We start from the raw sequence: 26,930 nt of genomic DNA on the forward strand, positions 1-26,930 counted from the left end.
AATACAATGTTCTATTTATTAAAAAACACAGAACAGTTCTATATATTTTCTACAGTTTGATATACTCTTTAGACATATCCATAAATCTATAGATTATAGAAACGTCTGAAAGGATTCACAGCAAATTGAGGGCAGTCTTACCTCCGGTGAGGCACCTGAGCTGCAGATGGGGAAGGGGAGATGGTAGTTTAAAAAAAGAACTTGAAATTTGCCTCTATATTTTAAATCTTCACAAAGAGAATATGCTTACGGATTACTTATACAAGTAAAAATTAATTTTAAGGTGAACAGCAAAATGAAAAAAAAAAGAAATAAAACTGAGAAGTTATGTTGGAACTGTATTTTGAAGCACCTGAAATGCCAAGCTATGAGTTTGTGCTTAATGCAAGCTGCAAAAGCCAAGATGAAAGTGTGGATGGTCATGAGAAAGCCCCGATCCAGGCTGTGATGGTGCTGCCTCCTCCTCCTTGAGAGGGTGTGGGGACTGGATGCCTAGACATACATGAAGGAGTATGTGTCATAAAGTTGAGACAGGAGGGGAGGGGGGAGGGCACAGCCACTCAAGGAATGACAGCAACCAAAATGGTGGAAGGTTCACCTCCTAGTTGGCCTTGAGGATTAAGAGGTTTGACTTCTAGCAGACCTTGAGCTTCATTATATGCTCATTGTAACAGCATGATCAAGTAACATGCCCACAGGTGCCATGACAACCCCAAGGCTAACCGCAAAAGGCTAAAGAATGGGCAGTGGCCCAATTCCTAGGAATTTCAGCCCCTTCCCCAGGGCAGTTGAAATGGTCTTACCTGCAGGTGTGTGAAGCTACTGAGCCCATAAAAAGTGGCACCACCACACCTAGTGGCCTTTTTTGCTCTCTCCCCTTTAGAGATGGCCCACACTCTATGGAGTGTGTACCTACTTTTACTTTAACCCGAGCACCCAATCCCCACACCTCTTTCCTTGCCTTTCTCTTGCCTTACACTCTATGCAGTTTATATCTCTCTAAATAAATCTACCTTTACTCAACAGTGGCTCGCACTTGAATTCTTTCCTGCACGAAGCCAAGGACCCACACTTGGTGGGGCACGTCCCAGGGGCTCAACCGAGACGTGGGACTCTGCCCTTCTCACGCCCCACATCCGTTTTCCTGCATCAGAGTGACTGCTCTGTCAGCATTCCTGGTCTTTTCTCCTTCCTTCCACTCTGGTCATTCTGAACTTTCCCATCCTCAGAAACATGCCAAATTCTTTCTGCCTCAGGGATTTCATAGCTGCTGTTCCTTACTCCCCCTGTTCCTTTCTTCCCTCTCCTTCTCACCTGTCAGAGTTCAGCCTAAATGTTAGCAGCTCAGGATGCCTCCCATCACCTGCCCCTGTAAGTCGTTCCCCCAGTCCACCATGTGTCTCTGTCAAAGCATCCTGTTGGTTTCCTTTAGGACACTTGTCACAATCTGTAATCACATCTATGGGGGTTTATTTGCTTTATCTGTTTATTCTTTTTCTTCCCTACTCACAAGTATTTAAACTTCACAGAGGCAGGGGGTTGTGTTCATTGCTGTCCTCCAACACCCAGTAGAGTTGCTAGCACAACATACAGTTAGAAGTAGCAGTAGTAATAATAATAATAGCTACTATTTATCGAGCACTTACTATGTGTCAGGCATACATTTACATGCTTCACGTATGTTGATTCATTTAAATGTCTTAATAACCCTTTTGGGTGGGCATCAATATTGTCCCTATTTTACAGATGAAGAAACTGAGGCAAAAGAGAGATTAAGAAATTTGACTAAGCTCACACAGCTGGTAAACAACAAGGTCCTACTGCATAGCACAGGGAATTATATTCAATACCTTGTAATAGACTATAGTGAAAAAAGAATATGAAAGGGATTTTATATATATATATATATATATATGTATAACTAAATCACTATACTGCACACTAGAAATTAACACAACATTGTAAATCAACTATACTTCAATTAAAAAAAAATCACAGTTGGTAAGTATCAGAGCTGGGATTCCATTCTTGAGTGCTCCACAATATTCTGTTGATGATGAATGAATTAATTAACACAATGTTGGTTTGTGGTATTCTTGAGGTCCTTAAACTCCAAGTACCAATAGTGCAATTTGCCTTAGAATAAATGTGAATGATTAGCTTAGTCGACAGAGTGTGTGTCTGCAGGGGGGTCATAGCCCTCAGGAGGAAAAGGCAGCTATTTACCATGGAGAGGCAGCAAATCAATCTTTGTGTGACAGGGCTGATGGCAGGGCTGCAAACAAGAAGCAGGGTATGCTGGCACAGACGTGAGTAGCTCACCCGGCCCCAGACCACATTACCTGGAGAACGCTCCCTGCCAAGCCCCATCACAGCCAGAGCTCTGAGAAAGGAGTTCTGGGAGCAGCGGAGAACTGGTCTCCCCAAGAAAGTCAGAGAAGCCAGCCTCTGAATCAGGAGAGGGAGATCTCTGTTCTCTTCTGCCCTGGCCTTTAGCAGCAAGATCTTCCCGGATGCCACACCTTATCAAGTCCTACTAGGTGGATCCCAACAGCTGCCAGCTATGACTCTGTATGCAGGCATCAAGAGGAAGACTAACCATACAAGGCAGCTAAACTCACCATGTTCTCATCATGTGCCAGGTATGGTGTGAGGGGCTTTACATAAAGTACCTCCTTTAATTCTCGTAACAGCCCTGGAGGTTCCTTCAACCTTCATTTTGCCAATAAATGTGGTATCCAGTCCCTGCTGTGTTGATGAAGTGAGTACTATTTTTAATTCTGTTTTACAGATGAGGAAAAAGAGATTGGAAAGATTATGTAATTTTCCCAAGTTAGATACAGGCAGCATTATAACCTGAACTCAGGTCTGCCCAGTGCCAAAACCCTCCTTCTTAACCTCTACTCCACATTGCCTTCTGATTCTAAAACCACTGTTTATTTCTACCTATATGTAAGGTATTGTACTATAAACATTAGGAGGAATTATTCAACAAGATAATGTTGCCTGGCTCATAATAAATGGTCAGTAAATGTTAGCTTATGTTATCCTATGTACTATATGCTTATATACCATGACGGTTAATTTTACGTGTCAACTTAGTTAGACCACAGTGTCCAGATATTTGGTCAGATGTATCTGGGATATTGCTGTGAAGGCATTTTTAGATTAAATTAACATTTAAATCAGTTGACTTTGACTAAAGGAGATTACCCTCCATAATGTGGGTGGGCCTCAACTAATCACTTGAACTTAATAGAAAAAACTGTCCCCCCCCAAAGGAGAGAGAATTCTACCTCCAGACGGCCTTCAGACTCAAGCTGCAACATCAACTCTTCCTTGGGTTTTCTTTTGCTGGCCTACCCTGCAGATTTTCGATTTGCAACCTTCACAATCACATGAGGTAACTCCTTAAGATAGATAGGGAGGTAAGTAGATAGATAGAGAAATAAACATAGATAGATATAGATATAGATATAGATATAGATATAGATATAGATATAGATATAGATATAGATATACCCATCATATATATATTACATCCTACTGCTTCTCTTGCTTCTATTTCTTTGGAGAAGCCTGACTCCTGGAGATACTTAATAATGACAATAACCAGATGAGCAGATGAAAGCTGGGGAGGTTTATATTAGAGGCAAAGAATTCAAACTGCCCAAATTCCTCTAGAAATCTAGCTCCTAATGAATACAGTTTACAACTGTTACAGTCATCTCCACTTCTGTGAAAAGAGCTGATTTTCCTAATTTGGTTAGAAATTAATTAGAGATTCATGGTAGTTCTGCCCATTCCCTCCTCCCTCCAGGTCTGTTTCCCATCCATAAAATAAGGACCGTATAACACTTGATGACAACCACAGAAACGAATGGGCAAGTCCACTGAGGGTCAGGTCCTCCCTTTGCCATCCCCCTAGCTCGGAGCGGAATGGGTGGTGGCAGTGGAGGTGCTGAGGAAAGAGCCCCTGTCTGGCAGCCAGAAATCCCGTGCCATGGGCTGGACCCAAGGTCACCACTCACCAGCCTGGCCCCCTGGGGCAGATCTCACAGGTCCTGGCTTTAGCTTCCTCCTTACCAAAACAGTAATGATAATGACTACTCTGAGGGTGACTGCAAAAATCAACATGAAATTGTGTATGTGACATTGTTTTACAAGCAGTAGGTTTTCCCTCTCAGAAAGAGCAATCAGGCTATTGAGTAACTGTAAGCCATTTCTGGACTCCACATCAGAGTGGGGTCAGCCCTGGGTAGTGCTCTGAAGTCAGCCGGCCAGGATGGTTGATGGTCACTGCTCACATGCCCTGCCACTGCTCACAGGGCGGGCTCAAATCTGGTCCTAGCTGCCCCTTCAGTGGCAGCCATTTCAGCTCTGAATGCTGGGTCTCATGTTCTCTTCCTAACAGCCCCATGAAGTCGGCAGCCCAAGCAGGAAGGGGTTAAACTCACAGCCACACACCGAGGTAGAGGCTGAGTTTGGCTACCGCCCCATCCAGAATTGAAATCCAGTGTCTGCCCCTCCCCACCTCCAGGTAAGGTCAGCTGTCAGTCAGAACTTAACCTCATGATTCCAGGGCCAGGAGACCAAAGTGATTCAGTCACAAATCCTCCTTCTAAAGCTGAGGACCTCTAATCACAGCAGAGGATCTGGGAGACAGAGAAGACTGAAAAGAGAAATTAATTTGGGGGAAAAAAAAAACAGGGAAACATCAGCAAGATTCTAATCAGAAAGTCACGCTGCCAGCAGAACTAAGAATCATTTGTCAAATGTCACTTGGAACTCAAACTTGATTATCGCTTTTCCCGTTATCTTATGATTTGGGGAAATGAAATAGATTTTCATAAGACTAAGCTTGGTCACCAACTCACTTTGTGACATTAAGCAAGTCATTTAGTATCTCTGAGTCTCAGTTTTCTCTTTCATTAAAAAAAAAAAAGGCAGTACAAAATCAGTTTCAAGACTTCAGAACTTAAGACTTCTAGGGTCATGATTTTTGCCATATATATGCCCCACAGTTGCTGTTTATCTACATGTATTCATATATTTAAAAAGGAAATTCTCTATCACGTCATAAATGTAAAAAGAGAGTCTCTTGCATTAATAATTCATAATGAATACATAGTTTTTAAGATTTTTAAAAATTCTCACATGCCAGATCCCTGACAGTGTTCCTCACACTACCTTTCGGTCTCTGGCCTCCAGCTCTGACTTTCCACCAGTGATAAATCTTGATCCCTTGCAGCACTGCTAACTCCCAGGGAAGCTTTCCTGATCCCCTGTGCTAAGCTAGTTCCCTCTGCACGTCCCTACTGAGGCATTTCTTGTGCTTCTCTGTCCTTCATAGAGGTCTGTCTTCCCTGCTAAAAGGCAGTGGCTAGTGTATTGACTGTTGAGCACAATGCTACACGTGTCAGCTTGATCACCTTACTTAACAGAACATCTCCAAGACTCACTTTCTTTATCTGCAGAATGAGGTTAATTTTTCCTTTGGTGAATGGAATCTGAAAAGGAAAGCTGAAAATAATTCAGGCAAGAAAGGCAGAAGAGACTTAAGACGGTAGCCCAGGAGAGTTGAAATCAAGGGAAGAATCTGTCAACTGGAGGAGAGAAGAGCATGTTTACAAAGAGATTCAATATAGTCTACATTGTTCAAAATAATTCAGTCCACTCACATTATTTGATGTAACTGTGATGACCACACGTGATGCTTACTTGTGGTTACCATTGTGCCAAGTGCTTTTTAAGCATGATTTCATCTAATCTTCACAACCATCATTATTCCCATTTTACAGATGAAGATATTAAGGGTCAAGGAGATTACATGTGTGGTCTAGTCCAAGGACACAACTAGAAAGTGGCAGAGCAAGAACTTGAACTTGAATCTGTCTGACCCCAGGACCCAAGCTCTTATCACCAGTGGCAGGGTTCTTGAACTAGGAACTGCGGTCACCCCTCCTCCAGGTCCCTAGCTGACCCTCCACTCCCCTCCACAGGTTCTGTTGCTTATCTCAAGAACAACTGAATGTGACCTCTGATAAGACATTGTACCATGTATCTTATCTCTTTTGAAACTGTCAACTTCCTTCTGAGTCATCCCACTTCCTATCTTTCCCTTTTCCATCCTTCCTGCAAGCATCACCATATTAAAGAACGCAGTCTTACTGTAGAGTACAAGGAACTATATTCAATACCTTGTAATAGCCGATAATGAAAAAGAACATGAAATGGAATATATATACAACTGAATCTCTATCCTGTGTACCAGAAATTAACATAAAATCGTAAACTGACTATGCTTCCATAATAAAACTATAAATCTTAAAAAAAGGAACAAAAATAAAGTACATGGTCTTCATCGAGGAAGCCAGTGACCCTCCCCTGCCAAGGAATGACAGTGGCACTGGGAAACCTATGCCACTAAGCACCAGTGAATCTGGTGGCTTCTAAACGGAGTTCTATGGTGGGAACTCGAGGACAGAGCATCTGAGAGGGTGGGTCAGCCTCATCTTTATTATACAATTGCTCCCTGCATTAAGTGTCATTGGAGCAAAGCTAAATTTGGAAAACTACTAACAGAATGGCATTGGACAAAGAGTGCAGAGACCCAAGCATTCTCCTGGCCATGCCTCGGTCTCCTCATTGGTGATCTGGAAATGACCAGCCTGTCTTACTGCACTGGTGAGGGATCCAACGAGAGACAGTGGACAATACTCGCAGACACATCGAGTATGCAGGAAGTGTACCCATCGACAAACCCATGTGAAGAATCGTGACTAAAAGCAATGCCTCTCTCCCATATTTGAAACAACCTCTTTTCCCTTCCCTTGCGTGGGTCCTGGCTTCCACTAATGCTGTTTTCATTTTGTCTTCTCAGCCCCTCCAGATGCCGTCTCCTTCCTCTGCATCAAGGCAAATTATAGGATGTCTTTGGGCTCTATACAACTGATTGTCATCTCTCATCCAACAGCCTGGGCTGTTGGTTCAGCGTGACCTAGGGCAGCCACCAGCATGGGAAGACCTACCAGCTTTCTGCTCCTTTACATTGTCTTGGCCCTCATCCCCTCCCTATCTCTTCCTCAGAGATCTCTGGCCACCCTGGGACAGGCAAAAGTTGGCTGGGTCACACCTCCAATATTAGTCCTCTCTGCTCACAGGCTCTCAGATGAGGCAGCCACATAAAGGTGGCCATAGCTCTGAGGACCACGGCCCTCAGCTCTGCTCTAGGCCAGCCTCGCCACCTGCTGCAACTGCCCGGCAAATTCCAGAAAAAATAATGGACAAGGGACTGGAGCAACAGGTCAAGAAGATAAAGGTTCTGACTGTTCCAACTGAAATATTCCTTGTCAAGAGTCAAGAGATTTGCAGGATGCAAGATGTTTCAGCCTGAGCCCCTTCTCTGCCCAGAATAAGGGGGATCAGAACCTTCACTGACCCAACAGCAGGCAGGAGCCATGGGACTGTACCTCCTTAGTAATAGCAAATTCAAAGGCATTAGGTTCTTAGCTGCATTCAGGAGACACTAAGCAGGGCTCACTTGTCCCAGGTGGGCAGTGATTATAAATTTGACAATAAATGTTTTAACCTGGAGGAGCTTAACTCCAGGCTTTGAAATTTAATTCTTTGTGCCTTCTGCCACAAATCTTCCCCATCTCCCCACCTTCTGGAAGTTAAGACTGTCTATCTTCCACAAAACTACATTCTAGGTATTTTTACTTAATTAGTCAGTCTGTAAAGCATAAACAGGGGTGACCCTCATTTACAGAAATTAACACCCATGAAAGAACTCTAGTGGAGTGAAAGTTCACATCACAAAAGGTTGACTCTAAAGTGAGATCCCCTATGTCCATCGAGCATATAATTCAGATTACAAAATTTCAGTTCAGCCACAAATTTTTTGGAATACACATAATAGAACAAATCAAAGTCAACTGGAAGCCTGTCATCCTTTCTAGGGAAAGATCCAGGGTAATGAATTCCCAGGCCTTAATGCGCAGCAGAATCACCTGGTGGGCTCATTAACACGCAGAGCTGCGGCCTTCCTCCATATCTACCTTATCACTATCTTTAGAGTTGAGGCACAGTTATCTGCACTGGTCGCCAGCTCCTCGGGCAATCAAAAGCAGGCAGTCTGAGCCACAGCGGCAGGTCCTGTGCTGCATCTGCAGGTGGCAGTCTTCCTATGCCTGAACAAAGCTTCCCCAGAGCTTGTAAAGCTTGGAGGTTCAGCCCCTGGCCCACTGCCCAGTGGGAGGCCACCAATCAGACGCCCCCTTTCACCTAAGAGTTGGCCTCCAGGCTCCTGGACTGAGAACCCCCGACATGAGCACCCCAATATCTAAGGGACAAGCCCCTTCCAATCAAAGGCTCAGGCTTGAAATGCTTCTTTCATTATAAAGACGGGAGAACAGAAAACAGAGAGAGAGAAAAGGGCTTGTCCAGCAACACCTGGCAGCCCAGATGGGCTTGTGGGCAGAAGGTCTGGTCTTCTGACCCCTCTGCCGGCGAGCGGCTGTGCAGCCTCCAGGTTTCTGCTCAATGGCCCTTCTTCCAAGAACGAGCCCAAGAGAGAATCAGGGGCCCCTGCTAGGTCCCGTCTCCAGGCTCTGACCTTCTCCACACTAATCACAGCTGGTAATGACACATGAGTTCCTGGTGTTCCTCTTCCCAACGAGACAGTGGAGTCTGCAAGGCAGGGACCTGTTTTGTACGCCAGAGTTTCTAGCACCTAACACAGCACCCAGCACATAGTAGAAAGTCAGTAAATATTTATTGGCTGATGGACAGACAGGCGTTACAATGGTCTGTCTCTCCTACACAATAGAAAATAGAAGTACTGAAAAAGAGAAGGGTTTGCCCACAGCCAGGAACAAGTCTGTGCCATGGGGCCAGTGAAGGCAGGGGGACCTAATTCTCCCTCAGGCCTCAGTGTCCAGGTTTGGACCAAACAGGCTCTGGCAAACATTTCAACTCATTAACGGTCTCTATATATTTTAAATTGTATTTAATGAGTCTAGGGTACGGATAGAATACAAAGTGACTGAACATTACACTAACTCAAAAAGGGGCCAGGGTCTCTGAGGCCACCCAGCCTTATGGTTTCACATCGCCCTCTAGTGACTGGGACTTGTCACTACATTTTGTGATGTTTGAAAAACCGAGTTTCCCCCGTATCCCGTATCCCGTATCCTCAGGGCTACAGGAGCTGAGATGTGCCGGCCACTGCCCACACTCCCCGGCTTCCAACCCTCCAGTCTCAGACAAAGCTCCTTTGATGGACTCCACTTCTCCCAGAATGGCCCTCTCTCAGCCTGAGTACTTCAACCCCAGGATCCATCTGTCACCACCCTGGGGGCAGAGGCTTCAGAGTTCACAGATGAACTATGTCACCCCACCAGGACCTACCAGCCCCTGCCACACTGAATCCCTGCCATGTCTCTTGGTGTACTGTGCCCTCTTTCCCCTAGGGGTCTGCCCACACAGTCCTCTCCCCTCACACCACTCTTGCCTTTTAGCCTGGCCAGCTGCTGCTCACTCTCCATGTCTTAGCTCAGAAATCCTTCTCCCCAGAACCCATCCCTGTTCTCCCCAGGAGCTCATCTTCTGAACTTCCCCCTCAGAGCATGGATCACACTGCATTTTGATTGCCTGTTTCCTTGTCCATCTCTCCAGCAGACTTGAGCACCCAAAGGTCAGAGGCTACATGTATTTCATTCTCCCCTGTACCCCCAGCAGCTAGCACAGTGCCTGGCACCTAGAAGGTGTTCAGAACTATCCCTTTCATAAATAAAGGAAGGAAAATTACTCTAACCGCCCAGCACTGCATTTCTCATTTCCATCAGTCTGTTCTTCTCTGCTCTCTTTATATCTAAGAGGGCCTGCCTCCTGCTATCATCTGGCCTGAGAAAAAGAAAACATTTCTGTGCCAGCCTCGACAGTGATTCATCAGCCTTATTGTGTGTGGCAGCTGCTGGTGTCCTCTCACCTCCCAGCAGAGCAAAAAGTGATAAGGAGCTGTCTGCCTTTCAGACTTCTTAATGTTCTTCTATCCACACCACTGACACTTGTTTTCCTGGTGACTAGAAACGCATTTGAAAGTTGAGTTTTCTTCCTTACCAGTTTCCACAGCATTCTGAGGCTTGGATCTCTGAGTGGGCGAGACCACAAACCACTGTAGACCAAGGCCAAAAATCTGCACAAGGTGACCCATGATGAATCAGCTATTCCCCAGCTTGCGGGGCAAAAGGAACCCTGGTGGTTCTGTTTAATCAATGGCACACATCTGTCAAAGGCCTACTATGTGCCAGGCTATGTTAGGAGACTTCCATCAGTGGAGTCTAGTCAGGTTTTGCCCTGCCCTCTGCAGAGCTACCATTCTAGCAGGAAATCCAGAATTGAGCAACTTATTACACAATTGTTCAATGACAATTAGGATGTAAACTGAAGAGGAAAAATGCGTGGCACCAGGAGAGCATGGCCTGAGCATCCCAGCCTCACCCAAAAGGTCAGGGAGGCTGCCCCAGGCCGTGAGCTTTGGGTTAAGAGCTGAAGGAGTAGGTGTTAACTAGGCAAAGATGGGGAGAATGTGTGTATATATGCAATGTGTGTGTGTACATGTGTGGGTACATGAAAACATGTGTGAGCATGTACAGCCATAGGTGTAGTGTGTGTGTCTGCACATGCATGTGTGAGCACACATATGCCATGTATAATGTGTGTCCATGTGTGCATATACATGCATGCACAGGTGTGTGCACATATGTGCCAGGAGGGTATGTGTGTCCAGGTATGCAGCTGTGCAGGTGCATGTGCGCACGCGTGTGTGTGTGTGTGTGTGTGCCCCAACTGCATGTGTGTCTCTTATTGAGTCAGACATCCTTCAGCCTCTGGGCCGCATTCCATCACAATAAATCATCGTTGTGAAGCAGATTTCAGGGCTTCTCTGGGTGGAACAATGGTTCTCAAACCTCTCTCAGCTCATGGATCATTTCAGTAACAATAACAACAGCTACTCCATGTTAACTGTGTGGCGGTCATGGTGCCAGACACTTTCCGTGCATTCTCTCATTTACTCCTCCAGCAACCCCAGGAGGCAGGCCTAATTATTGTTCTATTTTGCAGAAGAGGAAACAGAGGCTGAGAAAGAGGAAGGGTCTTTCTCAAAGTCACCCAGCAAGTTCGCTTGGGAGCTGTGATTGGAACACAGGTCTGTTTGACTTCAAAGAATATGCTCTAATCTACTAAGCTCACTTTCCTGTCTCTAGAGCAAGGGACACGGTGGATCCACCGCATGAAAGGTCCCCTCCCACGGTTATTGCAGCAACGCCCTTCCAGCAGTGAATGGAAAAAGTCTTCAATGAAACCCTAACCCAGTTCAGCCATCAATTCACATTGTGATCTTGGTAACATCTCTCCCCCTTTGTTGCCCTTGAGAATTTTCTGAGCTCTCCCATTGCACAGGGATAGCTTGGCCTCCACCACACATAGGTTACAGGTTACATAATCTCTCAAAAGCTCTGCTTCCTTATCCCTAAAATGGATCTAGTGCTGGTACACTGCAGACAGCACTATTACAGGGATTAACTAAGCATATGCATGAAACATGCTCATCCCGGTGACGGTCTCATAACACATGCTCATTCAACGTACTGTCATTGATGCTGAGGAATCCAGCGGACCTGGGTTCAAATGTCCACCTTGCCTTCGGATGGCTGTGAGACCTTGGCAAAAGTTACTTAGCTGTCGAATCTTCCTCACTTGTAAATAAGAATCAAAATAGTACCTACTTTATAGGTTTGAGGACTAAAAGAAATAACGCACTTAGCACAAAGTAATTGCCCTGCAAATGTTAGCTAACGTTATTATTACTTACATACTGTGCAATATCATAAACCAGGATTATTCAGGGTTTCATTTTGTTCCAGTTTAGGGTTTTAGAAGAAAATGCAAGGAAGCATCTCATTGGACAGCTTTTGCTAAATATTGGATTCTTTGTATTTTTTTTTTTTTTTTTTTTTTTTTTTGCAAAATCAGACTTGTCTCATGGGTCAACGGAAAGTCAGTTTCCCCTTGGTTCTGAGGCTGGCAGTTGAGGGCAGTTTATTCTGGTGCTGGCTCACAGTTTAGAATGGTTGAAGGCCGCGACCATGAGTAAGTGAGTCACCCTTGCCAAAAATCATAATCATGGTCATATTCTAAATATTTATACTACAAGAAATCAAACCTGCCCAACCTTTGGGATCACAGGGAGTGAACTCACTCAATGCAGTTCATTCATTCATTCTTCTCAGAATTGTTGATCAATGCACCTCGTGCCAGGCACTGGGCACGGGTCATGCTGGTGGCTGATGCGACCAAAAACCATGGGCAGCCTTGGCCAATTTTGGAGAAAACTGAATCAGGGCTTTCAGGGATGGTAACTGCTCCTGAGCTGTGCAGAGTCCTGGAGAGAATTCAGGCCTGTGTGTCTTGCAGTGTGGCTTGGCAAGCTAGGAAATGCCCTTAGGGGTCATCTCAGCCAAAACACCCATTTGACAGATGGGGAAGCAGAAGCCCCAAGAGAGAAAGAGAGCCCCTGAGACCATAACACTGGGCTAGCATCCTGTTCTCCCAACCTCTACATCACCACCTTTCACAGTGAGCCCCCTCCCTTAATCCCAAGACTCAGGCCCACCTCATTACAGAACAGCAGGTTCCCCAGACATGTTAGCCCACAAACAGCTTCAAACACAGTGACAGGAAGAATTAAAAAGCAACTTTACTAATAATAGTATCTGCCATTAACTGGGTGGTTACTTGGTACCAGGTATTTTGTTAAGTTTTTTATACCCCTATCATTTTAATACTCAAAACAACCTCATTGGATAGGTTACTCCACTTTACAGAAAGGACACTGAGGCTCAGAGAGGGGAAAGGACCTTCCGATGGTAACACAGCTAGAAGTTTCAGAGCCATAACTGTACATAACTCTGCCCGACTTCAAAGCCAGTGCCCATGGCCACCGTGCCATGTCCCTCAGTAGGATACAAGTATCGGCTCTGCTACACCCTCCTCCAGCACTCACCTGGGCTGCCAGTGGTCTGATGTCTGCAGCTGGGGGAGGGGAAGAAAGAGCAGCAAAGGGGCTCGGAATCCAGTCCTAGGACTGAGTGCCCACTAAGATCCAGGCTGTGACGAGCTCAAGGGTGATGAAGATGGAGAAGGGTGGAGCGCTGTCTAGTGAGGATGGACGGATATACAGTCTGTTCCAGTACCTGCCCCAGGCTAAGGGCTGCACCTGATGCTGTGAGATGACTTGTCACATGATGCGGAGCAAACCATTTCCTTTCTTCTAGAGAGAGAGCACAGTATAGTGACTAAGCCCACGGCATCCAGAGCCAGACTGCCTTAAATTCCAGCCCTGCCTCTTACCTGGTATGTGAACTCATGCACTCTTAGCATTTATTGAATGTCCTTTTTGCTTCTATAAAAGTTGGATAATAATACTTATTTTCTATTGTCATTATATAGACTAAATAAGCTACTATTTGGAACTCAGAACAGTACCTAATACATAGTAAGAACAACACACATTTTTGCTAGTTTTTAAAAATTATATAAACTAGAGGTGATAGTTAATCATTCGAGTTAAGATATTTTGGGCTGTATAATAACAGACTCTCTGATCCAAAATGGCTTTACCAAGAAAGTTTAATAAGTATCTCCCATAATAAGAACCATCTGGGAGGCAATGGTTCCAGGCTCAAGGATGTCCCCAGGAACTCAGGACCTTCTCATTCTTCCTCCCAACATCTTTCAAATATCACTGATGTCTCTCCTCACATACCAAGATGGCTGCAGCAGCTCCAAGCATCACATCTTTACAAAAGCCACACTCATAAACAGAAAGGAAGGGATATGAGAATCTCTTTTGCACGTGCTACTTTCTTATGAGGAAGGAAAATATTTCCTAGAAGCCTCCCAAAAGACTCCCCTTACCTGTCATTAGCCAGAATTGGATTGTGTTAGATTCTGGCATTTGCAGTCACTACCTAGAGCCGGGCTCCATAGTAAAGAAGATGAGAGGAAGAAGAGCTGTTGAATGGGTAATCAACCTGCCTTACAGGATAGTCTTGAGAAGGAAATGTGAGGAAAAGTACAGGAATGCTATGAAAGAGTTAACTGCTTCCACTTCACGTGTGTAAGCTATCATTCTCTCAAATAATAATAGCAACAGCAACACTAATTAGAGTCTATAGAAAAGCAGGATGCCAGTGATTCTAGGGAGTCCTGTTCTTTTTCCATGACATGGCAGGCAAGGGAAAAATGAAAGGAAGCCAACTGCCTCATGGTCTGGCCACTAAAACTGACATTGTTTGACCTCCTAATAACCCAGACGTGGGGAACAACTGGTCACCAACTTCCCCTCTCAGTTTGGTAAGTTATAAATAAAGTCTGAAGAGAAAGAAAATGAAGTTAGTTTAGATCACTGGTAGAATTCCTCTGAGAGGTAAAAACTTTTGTTTAGAAAACACTTGGTGGGCCATTTTATAGTGAAAAATCAGCCCTCTGACCATGGTCTAGATCAGGGATCAGCTAAGTTGTCTGTCAGGTCAGATAGAAAGTATTTTGGAATTTGCAGACAGTATGGTCTCTCTGGCAGCTGCTGCACTCTGAGTCCTGTGAAAGCAACCTGTATGTCAACAAATGACTGTGGCTGTGTCCCAAGAAAACTTTATTTGTACGAAGAGCTGGAGGGTCAGATTTGGCTCCCTGGCTGCAGTTTGCCAACTCCTGTTCTACATGGCAAGTTACATAAGACAAAAACCTAGGCCAAGGGTCTCAAAATCAAATGCACATGGAGCTACAAGGGGCATGTAAAGAAGTAGGATGGCTGGGTGGGGTCTGTGGCAGTGTGGAGAACACATGGCTCATGGAAAGAAGGCAGTTGTAAAAACCAGTATTGTCAGATCCTCCAATTTTCAAGAAAGCCAGAAATGCAGATATTTAAATCTAATTTTTCTGTGTTGGCAACCAATTCAAAATTCTAAACCTGATATAGACCGAACAAAACCCATCTGGGGGCCAGCATAGCTTGGGGGCAACCAGTGTAACCTCTGGCCTAGAATATCATCCTTCTTGAGCAAACGTGCTATGACAACCAAGTACATATGACACATCTGAGTGACATGGTCCAGGAAACTTAGCACAAAGCCAGTCTGACCTATTGAGAATGGAATGTATAACGGCTACCGTCCTGCCCACTGGCCAGGACTACGCGGGAGGCCATGAACAGAAAAGAAGGCAATTAGCCTGTCTGTACTGCATTCTTCTTCCTTCCTCATTAGTGCTCTGCTTTCTCTGTATGGTGGTGGCAACAGTGGTGTTCTGTGACTTCAGGTGCTGTGCTGCATTCCTTACAGACCTTCCCAGCATACGTCAGGGGAGAAATGAGGTCATGTATAGGAAGGTATTTTGCAAACCATAAAATCATAGATATGTCAACTTGGCCGGTTTCTGGCTTCCACTGCTTCAAACACTACCTGAAAGGCCCTGGTTATGTGTACACTCTCTTTAGAAAGAGGACAAAATCCCCTAGCAGCATGGCAAGCAGGACAAATGCACAGCAAAAGGAACCAGCCATGTTTCCTCCTGGTGCACAGGCCCTTGCCCTGTGTCTGATTCTGCTCTGAGGCAGCCCGGCTACCCCCTAAATGCCCCAGGCTGCACACAGCTCAGCCTCTGATGTTCTGTCCTTGGCTGTCTTTTAGCTGCTGCTCTCACCTATTCTTAACTTCTTTGCCCTTCTCACCAGTTCCTATAAATCTGCAGCATCCTGAGTATTTGCAGGGAGCTTCCTCTCACCCAGCTCTGCACTCTGTCTTCCCGCCTTCTGTCCTGCTGTTTGCCTAGAGCCTCAGCTTTCAAAACTACCCTGGCCTGCCCCTTTCTCATCTCTGTAAACCACCCTCTTGATTCCCTCAGCCTTATCCTGGGACGGGAAGGGGAGGACAGAGAGGACAAGAGACAGACAGAGACACAGAAAGAAAGCACAGTGCAAACTTTCTAACCTAGACCCCGTTCAGCCCCATGCCCACTTCAGTTCAAATTAGGTGCTGGGCCAGTAGTTTCTCAGTGCTTCCTCAATACCTGTGGCTCTTCAGAGCCACCTCAGGAACCTAGGTAGGAGAAATAAGGGGGAATGCCACAGGTCACTTCAACAGAGAAGCTCCATCTTACCTGTTTTGTATATTATGATCCTGCATAAACCTGCAATTGAAAAAGATTATTTCATTGCTAAGGATAAAAAGAGTTTAAAAACTTCCGGCTAGTCACTATACCTAGATCAGATGGAGGAAGGCAAGCTCCTACACTGAAAAAGCCTAAAGGATACCTTAAAGTAAGCAGTACTTTTTAGCAAAGGGCAACTCGGCAAAAATTGAGCTAAATTTTTGTCCAAAACTAAAATAGCTTTATCATATCTCACATGGGAAAAACGTATCTGCTCACACAATTCAAATTATCTACTTCACTGAATGAAAGCTACATTGAGGAAATGAGTACTCCTTTTTAGCCACTTAAATATGAAGATCTGTTTTATATCTACTTAGTGGCGATCTGGGGGAACATTTCTCATCTTTCATTCTGCGAGTGGATGAGAAGTGTTTCTCAAAGCTGCCTGAGCCCTGCTCACTGCTGCTGAGTGGACAGACCACACCTGGAGACACCCAGGGGCCTGTCAATAGGGCAAAAACTCTCAAAGAGGCGTCCCAGCTCCAGCTTTCTTCCCCTTGGTGCTCAAGTTCAAATTTTTCTTGTGTGGTCTGCAGATTTCTGTGCAGGATCGTCAACCCCAGGTCTACGGACAAGCAAGCGGACCAGGCTGGCAGGGCCGACTGCAGGGATCCTGCAGGAAGAGGCCAGCATGAGTACAGGGATGAGTTCTGTCGGGAGAGCTGGAGTCCAAAAGCTCTTACACACCCATCCTGCTGCTGACTCGGCAGGCAGCTCAGACCGACAGCTAATTTGGGAGGAGGATTTGCAAGTGTGAACACTGATCAGCTCTGGAATTAATCATATTGTTTTAGGTTTGTACATTCTCAGGCTTCCAGAATCAGAGCCTCTTAGAAGCTCTGCCCTGGAAGGAAACAGAGAGGTTCCATCCAATATTGCACGATGGTTGAGTTCCTGGGCTCTGGAGGCAGACAGACCTGAATTCGAGACCACTCAAATTTACTGGGGGGCAGTGGGCAACTCATTAGAGGAGAGAGAAGAGAAGGTTTAGGACAAACTCGGAGCAGGAGCAGAAGTTACCTGGCAATCTGGCTCGAGAACTGGAGCTGTAATACAGTGCTGAGGATCTCCTCTGCTCTCAAATGATAAGCTCATTTGATTCCAAGTTCTGCAAGAGAGAAATTCCAACTGGACTTTCCCTTGCCTTCTCAGCGTGACTTGAAGAAACCTTCAGGCACTGTGGTGAGAGAGAGAGACAGCAGATTTTTACCATTCCATCAAGACCAGAAACACAGACGGGAAGGTAACTCCCAAAGGGAAATCAGGGCTCTTGGGCGACAGGAGTGCTGCCTGGGACCACAAACAATGAGCATCCACCATCACGCACCTGCCATGACGGGGCTGCTCAGAGGACTGACAGAGACATCCACGTAGAGGGGTGAGCACACTGCCTGGCACACAGTAAGTTGTCCATTAACCATTAGCACCGCTCATGGTAACTCACTCTTCTGTGTGGAGGTGGAGCCCCTTGACAGCATGCCTGTCAGACAGTTACCTCTGAGAGCATGTCCCCTTGGAATCATGGCTCCTGGGCCACCTTTTGAATGTAGAGACCATTCGGCTGGGGAACTTTAAAAGATTTTACTGACCAGAAGGACAGCCCATGCCATTGGGAATCTGACAATATCTGGGATGGGAACAACTGTGGCTCAGAAAGAGACTTTCGTGTAGATTTTATTCTCTTCATTATTCCAGTAATGTGTTGTATGCTGTCCCCCTCAAATCCAACCAACCTGAGTAACGTGCTGGTTTTGGGCAGCTTAGTTTCATCACACTGTTAGGAAAGAAGAGAAACAGAAAGTCTTACCAGAAGACATGACTCAGAGACCTTATCTCCTCTTTAAATCCGCTCGGTCAGGAGCAGGCTCCTTGGATCTCGATGCCAAACCTCGAAAACTCTAAAAGCATGTGCCTGAAAGGGGATCCCCACCTGCTTTACTGTCCCCAACTACTGCCGTATTAAAGGGCTGCTGCAAAACGCTGGTGTCTGAAGGCATGTTGGCTTAATTTGAGGCATATGCTAACTTCGACATCAGTTATGCAGAAAGAGGGGGTACTGGAAAGTCATCCTGCAGTCGTCTGGCCAGTCAAAGCCACCTGCCCTGGAGGACATCATCTGGGCTGGTGGGTGGCAGATCTAAAGCACTGTCTCTGAGCTCACTTCCACTTCTGTTTTCATATTTGATGGGAGTGTCAATACCATAACTCAGTAACACACATCTTCAGCTTGGACACCTCTAACTTCCTCCCTCTTGGCAACTGGTTCCATCGTTTGCTCATTCAATAAACACCTACTGAGACCCACTAGGAGCCAGTTACTGTGTGGGGAGTTAAAGGAGAATCATAACTATAATTTATGGAGTGCGTCTGGTGGGTGGGACTCAGCTACCATGCTTTATTCACATTGTCTCAATTTATTACAACCCCATGGAGCATATCACTTTGCTCTTTTTGTAATAGCTATTTGTGCTGTCTCAGTAACTAGTAAGTTCTTCATTACATTGCAATAATTCTGCTTCCATTTACCTCAGCCCTGATGCTCCTTTGCCCTCAGCAGAGGCTAATAAATGAAACCAAATGGCAGAGGTTGGGCTGAGGGAGCAGGACTGGCTCTATCCGAAAGATGGCCTCAGACTCTCTCTCCTTCTCCCCTACAGGGCAGAACTTCACCTGAAATATGAGGTGGGGCTGATGAGAAAGTCCAGTCTCTGCTATCTGTTCCACCCACTCCGGTTCCAGAGGCAACAGTTCCCAATAACTACTAGGAGTCAGAGCCATCTACAGCTGCAGAGGAAGGAGGAAAGAGAAAACAGAGGTGGGTGAGGGTCAGTGATGGCCCCCCTGAATCCAGTGGTCTCCCCTGGGCCACCTCAGATGCCCCTGCAGGGCAGGGATGCCCAGCCAAGCATTGTTTCTGTGGAATCTTCTCACCATTGACTCTCCCGGCAGGACCAGCTGTTTGGCTGTGTTTAAACTGTCACCCAGCCAAAGCAGCGTGGTGGCACACCCAAACGCTAACCAGCAAACACACCAGGTCTGTAAGCCCGCGCTAAGACTTTTTTAAAGCATAATTTGAACCAAACAGCCAGTCAATTTAAAAATACTGCAAGCAGAGAGCCAATGAGATTCGAAAACAGGTAAAACAAAAAATAAAAGGTATATGTATTTACTTGTTCATACATTCATTATTTAAACCTTGCCTTTTTTCAGAGATGTCAAGAGCCAAATTATTTGAAAAACAAACAAAAAAACCCAAAAATAGTATTAGATATGTTCTGACACCAGTGATATCACAGAAATTCATTATACATGTAATATCATTAATATTACAAAAATTCAACCTAGGTTAACATTCAAAGCATGAAGTGTGCTCGTGTGTGAGTGTGTGTGAGCCTAGCTGTGATTGTTCTCTACTCCACAGGGTCTGAAATGCAGGGAGTTCCTTCTCTTTTGCTCCCAAACATAAAAAGATGTCATGATGTGGTGTTTTCCACCAGAGTCATGCAATCATTCCTTCAGAATCATTTACCGAAGTCCAACCATGTGCCACCCACTGAATCAGATGTTTTGGATTCAGAGGACAAAAAGCCATATACAATTGCTGCACGTACAAAGCTTACATTTAAGACAACCGGAAGCCAGCAAAGTATGGGCTATGCAGAAATGGGGACGTTCACATCCATGGGCCCACAGAGCTGGAAAAGCACTGAAAGGTCATCTAGACCAGGATTTTCCCAAGCGCAGCCATTCAAGTAGTAACCTCATGGTTTTTGCCATATGCCAACACCACCTTCCCAGAGTTCTTTAAATGTTCTCATCTACAGAAACACTTTTATTTTAGGAGAAAACTCTACATCACTGCCTAAAATGGAAAACCAGAATCACTTGTCATAAAAAGCAAAGGTAACCAAAAAAATAAACAAAACAATGTGATCAAATTTATCTCATTTAGACAGATAGATGCAGTCCTAGGAAGACTGAACCTCAAGTCTGCTCCCACTTTGTAAAAAATTTAGATTGGCAAGTGTTTAAAAGATGTTAAAGATATATTAACACTACTTTGGGATGTTCTCCTTCCCTTAATGAAGAGAATTAAAGGAGAATTAAGTTGTGCACAATTGTCTGCTATGTGATTTAACTGCTTTTAACGTTGTAATAATTGGTCACAGGATCAATGAAATCATGTTCTGATCCAGCCCTCTCATTTTCCAGAGGGAGCTAGGGCCCAGAGATGGGTGGCAACTAGACCAAGGGTGAACAGCACCTGAATGGCAGAGCGGACACCAAACCATGACTTCCTGTGTCCCTGCCCAGACCCATATGTTCTACTGAAGTGGGCTGCAGATCACCAAGCAAATAAATAAATTCTTATATTTGCTCTTCACCATGATTGAAGGCCAGTCCTGATCCACCTCACTTTTGGATGGGAAGAAACCAAAATACATCTCAAAGTGGCAGACATGGTGATCCCTCTCCTCAGCAAAAACCCAATTTTTCTTTTTTCTCCTTGTTTCTTCCATCCACTCATTTTCCATGTGTTATACAAGTTCTTCTAGTAAAAAAAATCCACCAAGATCCCCAACAAACCCAGCAAGTTTGTAGAGACGTCTAACATTCCACGTCTTCAGTTAACCTGCTGTGACAAGGAACTGAATGGGGAAAAATACCCAGTCCCACTCCTTAAGGATCCTTCGTCCTATAAAACTCTCAGTGTGCAAATCCTGTACTAAGCGGCCCTCACCACATGCTGACTATTAAATCAGGCCTAGGAGATAGAGGTGGGGGAAATCCTCTCTCGCTCAACGAGAAGGTCACCTGCAGTTTGCCTGCCCCCAATCCACCCCAAAGAGTAGCTCTTGGCCATGGTCCCAGGGAAATCATCACTGTCAGGGACATGAAGCCATCTGCCTGTTAAGGAGGGAGCATTCTGGCATCCCTGCTCATGCTGTTTCTCTGGGAAGATGAGGCCAGGGTTTCAAATCACCTCTCACAGGACAGGAGGGAGGGGAAGGGGGGACGTGACAGTTCGTGAAATCTGGCTGCTTTTCCCTCTTTCCTTTGAAGCTGGCACAGGAATATTTTAAGGTTCCTCAGAGGGACTGAAATCCATGCTTTATGGTGACAACTCTCAAGTTCAGCTTTTCCTTGCCTGCCCAACGTCCCGGGGCAGACTGTACCTATTTATCTTACATGAGCAGCACAATAACCCTGTGCCCTCCAGGACTGGTACCGTGTGAGTGTCCAAAAGCAAAGACAAGTGACTCTTGTTCCTAATGTGGAAAGAGCAGGACTTCCTACGATACAGCTGGCGTTTCCTGAAATAGAACATGATTTGAGCAAACGGTTTTCACTAGGCAGGCAGGAAAAGCCGAGTGTGGCTTGATGTTTCATTAGTGGTGACTCAGACCCTCGCTCCTGGGCGCCTGCTCATCCTGGCTGGGTCTGACTTTTTTCCAGTCACCAGGTTCAGGCGCCAGATTCCTTCTTTGCCAGTGCTCATTGTCCTGCCAGCCTATTTGATTTCCTGGGTAGGCCGTGCCCCTGTCCTTCCTCTTATGTCATTTACACTCAGTTCCAGTTTCTATTTTGAAATTGATTAGGTCTTGATCAGCCACTCATGTTCATTTGCAGAGCACTTCCTGTCCAGTTCGGCCTCCATCTGGGAGAGATGGTGATTTATGTTTATCTCAACCGGAGGCTGGGATTTTTCTGAAACTGTTTTCAAATTTCAGGCATATGCCCAGCCGCTACCAGAATTAGTTGGAGAAGAGTGTATGGAGGGTGGTGATTCAGCAAAGACTGTCTCGGACATGCTGCATCACCCAGCCTCCATTCCTAGACTCTCCATCCTATCTCAAATTGGCTCTCATTCAATCAGCATTTAGTGGGTCCTGACTGTGAACCAGGCACTGTGCTGGGGTCACAGACATGAAAATACCCGGTCCCTGATGCTCAGATTACACTCCAACATGGAAAGATCTTCACAGAGTTATTACCAAAACACTGTGGGAGTTACAGAGAGGGGCAGCATGATCTAGCCCCTGTCTGCCTCTTCAGCGTGGCTCACAGCACTCTTATCCTCCTCACCCGGCTTAGTCCTTTCCTGCCCTTCGTTCTGTTCATGCAAAGCTCTGTGCTCCTTGGAACAACAGCATCAGCTTCACCTCAAGGCTGATGAGATACACGGGACCTAGGGCCCCATTCCAAACCTACTGAATCAGAATCTGCACATTAATGTGCAAGAGTCCCAGGTGATGTGCATGCACTTTCAAGTTTTGAGATACACTGATGTAAGAGGTTATAAGCCTCTGCTATGAATTGTTGAGCTAGCATCTGACTCATTACCATCCCCTCAGTTTGGTTAGCAAGAGTCTATTACCCCATACCTTGATTGGAGTGAGTCCTTCTTAGACTTTAACATGAGCACAAATCAACAGGGGATAATACAGATAATAGTCTGTAGGGCTACAGCGTAAGGCCCTGGAGTCTGCATTTCTAACGTGCTCCTGGCTAATGCAGCAAAGACTGAAGGACCACACTCTGAATAACAAGGATGAGAGGAACCTGACAGATCACAGACCAAGTATCTGAATCAGAAAAGCAGAAACCCAGATGTTGCACTTAGGATGACTTTACTCAGGGGAGGTCCCTCCGTTCTGCCTGCACACCTAGTGGGCAGGTGGATCCCTGGTCCCTGTGTTCTCAGCACCTTGTTCTGTGTCACAGAGGGGGCCTGTGTCATCACTGAATGAATGAATGAACACTAGTCAGTTCTCACCTCTCCCCTGCGGTTCCCTACATTTACCAACCCCCGTAAGTCCCGACCTGACCTGGGTCCTGCCCGCCTCCCTCACTTCGCTCCTCCCACTCACTGCCACCATAAGAGGCTTCTTCCTGTTTCTCAAACACACCAAGCTTTTTCCTGCCTCAGGGTCTTGGCATATGCTCTCCCCTCGACCTGGAATGCCCTTGCTCCAGCTCTTTCCATAGCTGGCCGCTTCTCACCCTTCACAGCTCAGCTCAGATTTCACCTCCTCAGCGAGGCGGTCCCTAACTGACCTATCTAATCCAGTGTAAACACACCCCACCCCAAAACTGTACTGCATTTTTTCTTAGCCCTTGTCAACCTGAAAATATTTCATTTGTTTATTCACTTTTTTTCCCTGATTCTCCTATCAGAAAGGAAACTCTATGAAAGTAGGCACCTTGTCTACAACCCCCAGTCCATAGTAGAAACTCAGTAAGCAGTTGTGGGATGAATGGATGAATGATCTAACATACCAGGGAATCTATAATTTGCTTCTGTCGTTGTGACAAGGGAGGGAGAGACTGAGAATCATGTGAGGCCAGAAGAGGAAGCGATCACTTCCTCCTGGATAAGCAAGTCGGGGTGATAATCAGGGCAGGCTCCCTGAAGGAGGTGGTATTGCAACTTTACCTTGAGGTGGGGAAAGGGTTTTGATGAGCAATGAGAGGTGTACGTGGCCACCTCAGGCAGAAAGAACAGCTTGGATAGATAGTGTGGGAGGGCTTAGGGAACAGAGCATACAGCTGACGGGTGGAGACAGTGCCTGCCCAGCCCAGGGCTCCAGGCAGAGATAGCCCTCACTGCAAGTGTAACAGAGCTTGGCAGGGCTCCTGCAGATGAGCAGCTGAGGTCACTGCTTCTTCAGCCACACCCTTGGCCAAGATGATGGAGCTCAGCTCTCTGATGCAAAACAAGGCATGAAGATGAGACAGGTGGGCCAGGGGGTGGGTGGGCAGTCAGGATCCAACTCCATCCCCCTCTCCACCTCACTCCAGGGGGCAGCTCTTAGGCCTGCCTGGCTTCTGTTCTCTTGTCTTAAAGGGCCCGACAGTTGTAATTATTTCATTAACCCAACTGATAATTGGTCTCAGGTTCAAGTCCCTGTTTAAGCTTAGTAAGAGAAGGAACCACATTGGTCAGCCTTATTCATGGCTCTATTCTGAGAGCTAAGGTCTGGGAGCCCGGCACATAAAAGCTCCTCAGTAAAGACTCATTCATTCATTCACCACTATTGACGGAGTACCCACGGTGTGCCAGGCATTGCACTATACCCTGAGGATGTAGGAGTAACACAGGGCAGCAAGGGTCTCTACACTCTCAAGGGTAGAATTCACATTCTATTTGGGGACAACACATTCTAGAGGCTGGACTTGGTCAATCTGACTGTGTGACTTTAGCAAGCCACTGAATTTTGTGGGCTGTCAAGAAAACAGAAGAGGATAGACCAGATCACCTAGTTCAGAAGTTTGAACTAAATTTTGAAGAATTCTAGGGTTCTGTGGAGCTTACTGGGTTCAGCAAACAATGATGTGTTTCTCTTAAGAAAGTTTTAATTAGCCTGAGCAAGCTTTTGTTTTATTTTTTTCTGTTTGGGGGTTCCACTTAAAAGTTGATGTGTAAAGTAAGCTCCGTTGCTAAAGAAAAAGTTGGTTGGAAGCCACTACTTAAGTCCAACCTGTCACTCTGGCCATGGTTTAGGCCAGAGGGGAAGAAGGTAGAAACCAAACATGCCTGCATCTTGAGGGCAGCTGAAAGTAGGGGGGAAGACACTCTGGGAAGGTAGTGTCTGAGAAAAGGCAGAGACGGGGACTAGCCAAACAAAGAGCAGCCTGATAGAGGTCCAGCAAGATGAAGAGAAGACAGGCACCTCCCCCCCCACCCTCCCCCACGTCTTGGGGACATAGAACTGCACGCCTGGTGGTTGGCAACTGCCAGAGAATCTTCTGGGAGGTCTAAGAGCTGGTCACAGGACCATGGCCACAGGGAGAGAAGAGGGAGCTAAACTAGGTCCCCTCCTGCAAGAAGGTGGGACTTAAATACAGGCAAGATTTATGCCAGAGCTGAAGTCCAAGGTGGGGATCTGGCTGGTTTCTGAAGGGGGACCCATGACCCATGGTGAAGGTCAGAGTCAGAACTGCAGTAAGTGACTGCTCGAATCAAGCTACCTGCCTAGAAGTCTTTTAAGTCTCCTGCTAGGGCTCATCCAAAGGTGCGTGGGCAGCAAGGGTTAGGACAGAAACACAGCTCCCTGTACCTGATCCTCTGAGCAGGGCTCTTTCCACTACCTAATCCATGTCATGCACCCTGGGCTAGACTCCAAATCTAAACGGGATTTGCTAAACCTGCCACAGACAATGAGTTCTTCAGTGTTTGGTGAAAGGGAGGAGATCAATTTCTCTTAACTGAGCTCTGGCAGGTGTCCTCAGGAATTAGACTGACATTTGTGTCCTTAGCACCAGCCCATTAGGGGAACTGGAAGGGCTTTTTCTGTCTCTAGCTCGGCATCTCTGGAGCCGTCTTAACGGGGATCTTAAAGTTCTATCTACATAACACCAAAGCAACAGGGCAGTTCAGGCCAAAGCTAATAAATAAAAAAATCACTACTATTAAAATAAGTCTGAGAGAGCACTCTGCTCCTTTAGGGGCTGCTATCTTATTTGTTCCTAGTGATCTCGGGGAGAGCTGGGGGAGTCAGGCTGTGCCCCCACCTTAGCCCCTAGACCAGTTCACCCTGGGTATTGTTCAGGGCACTTAACATTCTCTTAAACAATAGTCCATTTGTTCATCCGTTTTCACGTCTTCCCAATCAGAGGGTAAGCCCCGTGAGACAGGGAATGTTTCTGTCTTCTTTAAGGGCTTTATCTCCAGGGCCTAAAACCTGATAAATGCTCAGGAAACAACTGTCCTATGAATGAATGAGGCAGATCTGTATGTTTTGAATAATGCTAATGATGTATTTTGAGTTAAAAAAAAAAAGTTACCTAATGAAATTACTATCATCAAAATGATCCTAGAAATTATCCTGGAAGGGAGATTCAGAAGAAATGAGGAAGGGAGATTCAGTCATTAATGTTTACAGTTCTATAGTTTGAATTGAAAAAGTGTTGAGATACCATCTCACTACCATCAAACATGCAAAGGCACAAATTTTGGTATCAGGCTGCACTGGAGAGGACCTGGAAGAAGAAGCACTCTTCAATATTATAGGAGTCTATACTGGCACAACTACTATTGGGGGTATTTTGGCAACATCTATTGAAACAACAAACACACATAACGCCATTTGCAGCAACATGGATGTCCCTGGAGAATGTCATTCTAAGTGAAGTAAGCCAGAAAGAGAAAGAAAAATACCATATGAGATCGCTCATATGTGGAATCTAAACAAAACAAAACAAAAAAAGAACATAAATACAAAACAGAAACAGACTCATAGATGTAGAATACAGACTTGTGGTTGCCAAGGGGCCGGAGGGTGGGAAGGGACAGACTGGGAGTTCAAAATTTGTAGATACTGACAGGCATATGCAGAATAGATAAACAAGATTATACTGTATAGCACAGGGAAATATATACAAGATCTTGTGGTAGCTCACAGAGAAAAAAAATTTGACAATGAATATATGTATGTTCATGTATAACTGAAAAATTGTGCTCTACACTGGAATTTGACACAATATTGTAAAACGACTATATCTCAATTTAAAAAAGTAAAAAAAATTTAAAAATTAAAAAAACACACACATACCCTTAGCATTCTATTTCATTTTTGTGAAATTGATCTCACATATATAATCACAAGTACAAGAAACAATGTATATAAAGTTATTTGTTGCAGTGCTGT

The 26,930-nt window shown here is 45.5% G+C and overlaps 1 protein-coding gene across 20 annotated transcripts in view; it reads right to left on the reverse strand.

The window, feature by feature from the left end:
- SH3TC2 (SH3 domain and tetratricopeptide repeats 2) overlaps positions 1-26,930 on the reverse strand; it is a 172,123-nt gene that overhangs the window by 29,780 nt on the left and 115,413 nt on the right. For 19 of the 20 annotated variants that reach the window (XR_012505683.1, XR_012505694.1, XR_012505693.1 and 16 more), the window contains 5 exons: positions 18,949-19,062; positions 18,012-18,052; positions 17,299-17,455; positions 16,225-16,254; positions 13,070-13,336 (listed from right to left, as the gene is read on the reverse strand). The gene's annotated coding sequence lies outside the window, so the exon portion shown is untranslated. The remainder of the gene's footprint in view (positions 1-13,069; positions 13,337-16,224; positions 16,255-17,298; positions 17,456-18,011; positions 18,053-18,948; positions 19,063-26,930) is intronic. The other variant, XR_012505692.1, reaches the window with a different exon arrangement.

This window comes from Camelus bactrianus, chromosome 3, assembly GCF_048773025.1.
Source record: "Camelus bactrianus isolate YW-2024 breed Bactrian camel chromosome 3, ASM4877302v1, whole genome shotgun sequence".
NCBI classification, from domain to species: domain Eukaryota; kingdom Metazoa; phylum Chordata; class Mammalia; order Artiodactyla; family Camelidae; genus Camelus; species Camelus bactrianus.